The sequence below is a fragment of a genome, unplaced genomic scaffold (assembly GCF_019419815.1).
Source record: "Pyrus x bretschneideri cultivar Hongxiangsu unplaced genomic scaffold, Pyrus_bretschneideri_v1 Contig50, whole genome shotgun sequence".
NCBI classification, from domain to species: Eukaryota; Viridiplantae; Streptophyta; class Magnoliopsida; order Rosales; family Rosaceae; genus Pyrus; species Pyrus x bretschneideri.
Genome location: NW_025999788.1, coordinates 1131438 through 1138795, shown reverse-complemented (window position 1 = coordinate 1138795; position 7358 = coordinate 1131438).

The following is a 7358-nucleotide window of genomic DNA, read 5'->3' as shown; positions in this document are numbered from 1 at the left end:
GAGAGAGAGAGAGACAGAGAAGAGACAATGGGAGAGGGAATCCCGGGAGAAAAAGAGAGGGTATGAGTGTGTGTGGTCCTACAACACCACACAACACAACACTAATGTGATAAAAACGAACTGGGGGTAAATGGTCAATTCACACGTACGTTTTAATAATCCCGAGACGGGATGTCACAATGTATCTCTCTCTCTCTTTTTTTTTTTTTTTTGTTGTTGTTGTTAATCTACTTCTATAATTTTTAATTTTTATATTACCTATATCATGGATAAAATTGTATATCAAATATTTTTTTTTATAATCTATCTCAAATTAATTATGTTCATCTACCTGTATCGTAGGTTGTCTTTTTCAGTCTACATATAACATGGATTAATAGTGCATACACGCACACACATCATTTGTTGATGTTCTCATACAAATTAATTGTGTTTATCTTCATGTATTATAGATTTTTGTTCATAATTTACCTATATCACAAATTAATTGAATTATCTACCTACGTAGAAAATGTTTTTTTTTCCTATAATGAACAAATTATTTTTGTTTGTGGATTTTATATATTTTTCATTTCAATTGAAGTCGTGGTTTTGTAGTCAACTTACTTTAACTTATTTTTCTTAGATGGTGGCTTAGACAGAAGGAATTTGAAGATTTAAATTTTGAAATTTAAATTTAAGTAAATAATGCATAAATTAAGAAATTTAGAAATATCAACATTTTTACTATAAAGGACAAAATGAGAATAAGACAAGATCAATTGGACCTAAACCGGTAAGAACATGCTATTGAACTCAATCTAAGATTGGCTGATTTTTTTGGACCTGGATCTGAGTGCTCCTAAAAAAACTCAAATTAATACATTCACATAGTTAGTATAATCATTAATTAACAATCAGATATACAATAATGACAGCTAACAATCATATATGACTGTCAATGGATGATTCATGATTGTACTAAGTACTTCAATCTTGAATTTTTTTTACTCGTAAGTGAGATGTATTAAGTTCCATTTTTATCAAAAACGAGTTTATATTATTGCTAATCTATTGTGAAACTTAACACACGCTCCCCAACCTCCTTACTTAGTTAGATAATATCGTTTGTTAAAAAAAAATATATATATATATATATATATATATATATATATATATCCCAAAGTTTGGTGAAAATCTTGAAGGAGGAGAAAATTCAGGGTTTTTTTTTTTTTTTTTGCTATAAATGATTATTGTGTCATCAATTTCGCAATAAAGAGGCAAAGTTATCATAAATGTAAGAGAATTTGGTTGCTTTAAGGATTCTACAACATTATTGCTAGTTCATTGTGAGGCAAAGTTCATCCCTTCCCCTCTTAATGTAGATTTTGTTCCCCAAAAAAAATTGCTAAACTAATCTATCTCAAAAGATGATGGTCTATCAGGGTAAAACAATGAGTCTAAGATAATGAGCTAATCAGTTTGGTAATCAAAATTTGACTCTTTATCATATTAGGCTTAAATTAAACGGGTTGCTTCTCATATTTGTTGCAAGAGTGAAAATACTTCCAAATAATCCCCATGGTTATTTGTATACCCCATTTAGAATTTAGTGTTAGAACATACAAACGGCTTTCCGATTGTAGAGAACTTTTTTTTTTTTCAACCTTAAAATTGAATACAAGATTAAAGCACCCTATTCAATTCTCTTTATACGAATTATTCAATGTCATCAATGAATATCGTACTTCTATCAAACAAACAAAAAATTGAATACAAAAATTACCGTATATCGGAAAGTTTAGTTTTTTAACCATGAAAGTTATCTTTGATTTATTGATTGATAAATTATATATATGTGGTTGGTGAGGATAGTAAAATTATAATTTAGACACCAAAGTCATCCAATAATGATGTTACTTGTGTGTGAACTGAAGTCTCTAGATCCTATTTACTGAATATACATGGCTGGCGAGGTTTCTATTTTATTTTCTTATTTGCTGGTGAGGTTTTCACAATCTTACAACACTTGTATTTTTGGATTAATTAAAAATAAATAAGTATTTTACTTGTACTATATTGTATATGATATTTGGATGCATGAATAATGCATGTCTACCATGAACTAGGAAGAATCAAATTGATTAGCGTGTTGATGTAATTAAGCTTTCGGTGGAGTGAGACAGCAAAGGCGCAGAGGAATTGAAGGCATGTGCACCACTCCCCACAGACAAAGCCTGCATGCATATATATGTGATATGTATCTATGCGATGTGAAAAGGCTCTTGGATTGTACCTAAACCACCAATTACAAACTCCGAACTCTTTTTACGTTAACTATTTCTTCATTTTGTTCTTGCAAGCTATTAATTTGAGAATCAAAATAATTAGGATATTAAACAACCAAGAATCCATCCACCAACCAACTTCACATTTTATCTGCCATAACATGCACCTTTAGCATTGTAATTAAATAATTCGTTTTATTTAATTTGAAGCATTTAAATAGTCTGCTTTGATTTGAAAATCTATAATCTATATAATGTGACGCAACCAAACAAACGTGTGAATGAACCAACCACTATATTAAGAAGCTAACTACATGACCTTAATTTTGTAAGTTTTGCTTGAGAAAAAACCACCGAATAATGGAACCATGCGTAATATATAAATACAAAGTCAAATCCATATAAGTCTAGATTCATCCCACAGAAGTAACCAATGAAACGCATGAAGCTGGTTAAGATCATTGGAAAAAGATTATGAAAACTGCAACTTAATATTAATTTGTTGATCTCCAGCCTCCTTCTAGAGTCGTCGATCGGCTTTATCATAATTATCATAACTCAATACCCCATATTTCTTTTCCTATTTTGGATGAAATACATTGGGTACTTAGGGTTATTAAATCGTGCCTATAGTGTACGTGGAGAAATTTATCTTTGATCATATAGCATTAATTGTCCCTATAGTTTACCTGAATTTTCATTTTCATCTTTATATATGGTTACTTTTGTTTTATTTTTGCCCTTTTAGTCTCATTATGTTTTCATTTTAGTCCAATCCGTCAACTAAAATTGGGTTTTTTTTTTATATTTTTTTTCATTCATTTTTGTGCACATACATATTCTCATTTGAAGCACCGAACTTGAAATATTGTATTTTTACTTCATTGGACAGATTGGAGAAACAATGCTAATGGAATAAACTATATTGGGACGAAAATGCAACAAAATAAAACAACAGTATGAATAGAAGGTGCAAGTTTAAGTAAACTATATGTAAGGACTACTAGTGCAAATTTAACCATATAGGTTCCCTTTACATCTATGGTCAACATATAATTGATAAAGTATTTACAAGTATTTAGTACTATCACCATTTGACGGTCATATGTGTTCTTTAAATGTCATTACAGTATATTTGATCATTAAATGGTAATAATACTAAGTATCATAGCCAAATCCACTTACTACAAATGTTAAAATATGAAACATGAACGATGGGACATCACGAGAGTGTAGAGAATAAATTCCATATTGATGGAAGAATGTATCTTGCATGTACTTATAAGTAAGTTGGGCTACTTCCCATATTGCCAATTGGTTTTACGGTGAAACCTCAACTTCCTTCATGATATCAGAGCAGGTTATCCCACATGTGAAGCCTAAAGAACACATATGCTCCACGTCAGCTAATTTATGTTGTTCACGTGTTAGGCTTGAAAGTCTGCCACACGTGATGGGGTGTGTTGATACTGAATCTCACATTGATGGAAGAGTGGTTCTTGCATGAACTTATACATAAGTTGGATTACTCCTTATATTTCCAATTGGTTTTATGATAAAACCGCAACTTCCTTTAGAGAGCTCGTGTTCACCCTGCCGCAGTGTGGCTCTCATCACAAATTTGGATTAAAAGCCACAAATTAGGTATGTGGCAAATCAAGTGAGATTTTCTAGTAGCGAAACACTCCATATATCATAAACCCTAGCTGAATCCTGAACAATGGTCCCATATTCATTTTATTATAACTATCTAGAACCTCATAAGAATATTTGGCGTACGTATCATTGTACCAATAATTTCTATTTCAAAAAATGAATTTAACCCTACGTGTTAAATCAATGAAAGCTAGCTCTCCAGTTGTCATTTATCAATTATCTATATGATTATCTTGATCATTATAATTGGCTCATAATTGCTATTAAGATATGTAGATGCTAATTCACTCCACTCGATATATGTCCCACCTACTCGTGCAGGTTGGCAGAACATTCCAGACTCCATAACCCAGTTCTTAAGTACACAATCTCCCCTTGAAAACAATAAAAATTAGGTAAGTACATCAATGCCATGGTGGTTGTAGTTAGATTTGTACACACTTTTTCGATGTATTATTTAAAGCTACACAAGATAATCAGCCGTATGTTTTCACAAGCGTCAAATCCAGATTTATTAGATGATTCATACTAAGCTTTGCTTAAGACTGCAGCACTAATATTTGACTCATTCAATATATTAATTTTGAAGAGACCTTTTAGTGGTGCAGGATTGCCGTGGAAACTATATAAAAAAAAAAGGGATAACTTGATATAGATCCAATTTTATGAGCCATTAGTAGAATTAGTCCACTTCATTGAAATAGGTCCAATAATTAAGATTCCACGTATGCTTATTTGTGGTTTGTACCATATTTACCCCTTAGGCTTACAAATTGTTATAAATACACAAAATTTGTTTATTATGGGATTATTTGTCGTTTAACTAATCCCTTAATTGTAGGATTAGTTATAGCCATATAACCACCTCAACCCCCAGTCCGTTTCATCCCACCTTTTTTCCTTCTTCCAAACAATTCCCTCTATCAATCCTCCTCTTTTTTGTCTCTTCTTTTCATGACTGATATTTTTGTGTTTTTCTCTCCAAATTCGTTCCTTTAACGAAGGTATATTATATCATATTTATATTTATATGTTCCGCCATGTAGGTTCCTAGCATTTTTCTTCTAGCACAATAGGTAGTTTATTTTTGTTTTGCAGGTAGATTATATTTGCTTTGTAGGTATAAAGCATTTTTCTTCCTAAACAATAGGTAGGTAGTTACCAGATTATATCGGTTTTGTTTTCTTCATAAATAGTAGGTAGTTACTCGATAATATTTTAGTTTGAGTATTTAAATATTCAAAATTTAAAAACTGAATAAATGATAAAAAAATTAAAGAATTTAAATATTTTTATCTGAAAGGGCAAAATTGATATCAAAATATGTAATTGGATAATTGGACTCAGTCCCAAAAACTACCTATGTTGTTGGACCTAGATCCAAAAGCCCCATAAAAAAAACACTTGGTGTCAAAGCACTCGCTCTCACATTGATGTTACTTGCCTGGAAAAATCATTCCATATTGACAAGATCAGCAAAGCATATTATAAGATAATATTCTTTGGCCAAAAAATTCCCACTAATCAAAGTATTAGTTTGTGTGTTGCATTTGCAAATTTGATTCCCATCTTGTCATTCATATCTTATCAGTTGGAATTTAGTATTAGGGTTTATATTAGCTTTCTGGTTCACCAAATAAGTCCATGTACTATGTGTATATAAAAAGCTCTTGCAATATCTTACAATGTGTCACTAAAAAATATTATGAGTCTATGAGGCAATTATAATAAGATTAATAGGATACACCGACCTAGTGATATAGCTATAGCTGAGTATTAAGAATCAAGACTAAGCTATACAAAGCACTATCAACATGCATAGATATACTTCTCCTATCATGATTAATATTTACGCAAGTCCTTTCCAAAACATTTAATCTGCTATTTACATTTCCAATTTGTCATCTGAATTACATTGCGTATTTTATTACTTTACTTTCAGAATGAGACTAGGAATATGGCATTTAGAACGTGAGAATAATATTCTCTCAAAATTATATAGTAAGGAGCCAAACAGAAGCCATACTTACAACATGAACATATCCTGAGCCATATATCTTTTGAGGATTGGGAGACCTTTTCTCAACCATGAAGTGTATGTCTCATATATTTCTTCTTAGTTTACATTTTAAGTGGTAGTTGTCCAACTATCAAAATTAACGAATTTATATAGTAGGATGATGAAGGATCATTATGATACGAAGACTCGAACTGACTGTATATATTGTGCAACCAATGTTTATCTCTTGCGCGGTTGTCCTTTATACTCTTTCTGATCACCTCCTTCTCACATTAATTAGAATTTACTACTATTGCATGCTTTCACCTACTTCGATCGGAAACCAGTCGGAACTGCATTTTTGATCTTCATCCTTGCCAAGAGTAATATTGGTAGAGGCCGCCGGAACTGGAACTTTCCAGATTACATTATATTATAATTGATTAAACAGTGAGGAAGTTTGATGTATATAGAGGAATTGCACTTTCAGATTACGTTGATATTGTTAGACGAACTACACTTCATATTGATCAAACATGTTTGTTGACAATATATATCCTGCATTGAAGATGTAAGTCTTGGGCAAGTGGTGGCTGAATTGCCCTAGTAGTTAGGGTATTTCTCTTCAAGTCACTGCGTTTTGAGTTCAAACCCTCCCCTCCCTTTTATACGTAAATTAATGTAAACTATTGCTTGTAATTTGGAAAAACAAAAATGTAAGTCTTGGGAGGCAGACGTATGTATTGCCAATGTTAATAGAACACAATTATCCTTTTATTTAAAAGGCAAGTTATTTTGGGTGTTATCAGCAATATAACTGATCATACCAATTTATATTTATCCAACACTTTTATCTTTACATTTTTTATTTTTTAAGTGCTCTAACTACTTGTGAGTGGCTATTCTCTTTCTTTTTATTTTCATTAATTTTGTCAAATGGTTCTAATTTTATTACTGTGATCAAATTCGAATAGAAACATTTATATCAGTACTCAGATGTTGAAGAGCCAAATTTGCTCAAAATAATTTCATTGGAACAATTTTTATTCTCAAAAAACATATATATGCAGTCATTGTATGCACCACCTTGTTGCACTTTCGAGGAGAGAAAACAAACACAAACGGATCTCAACTTGGAAGTTAGGACACTGATTTCATAAATAATTCCTTCCACCTACATTGTTGTAGTCTTCCCCTGTTACCAACATATCCACCACCTCCTTTGCGTCTATTCCACTTCCACCACCTCCTCTTTTTTTAATCTTCAAATTTTAATATGGTGGACTATGCTATGCAGTTACAACGTTATTTATATATATATAATACACTTTGACACTAAATTAAAAATGTCCAAAATGCATAATCTTGAAGGTTTTGGAGAGATATATACACAACTCTAAATTGTCATCACATATTTCAAGTATATAAACATATGT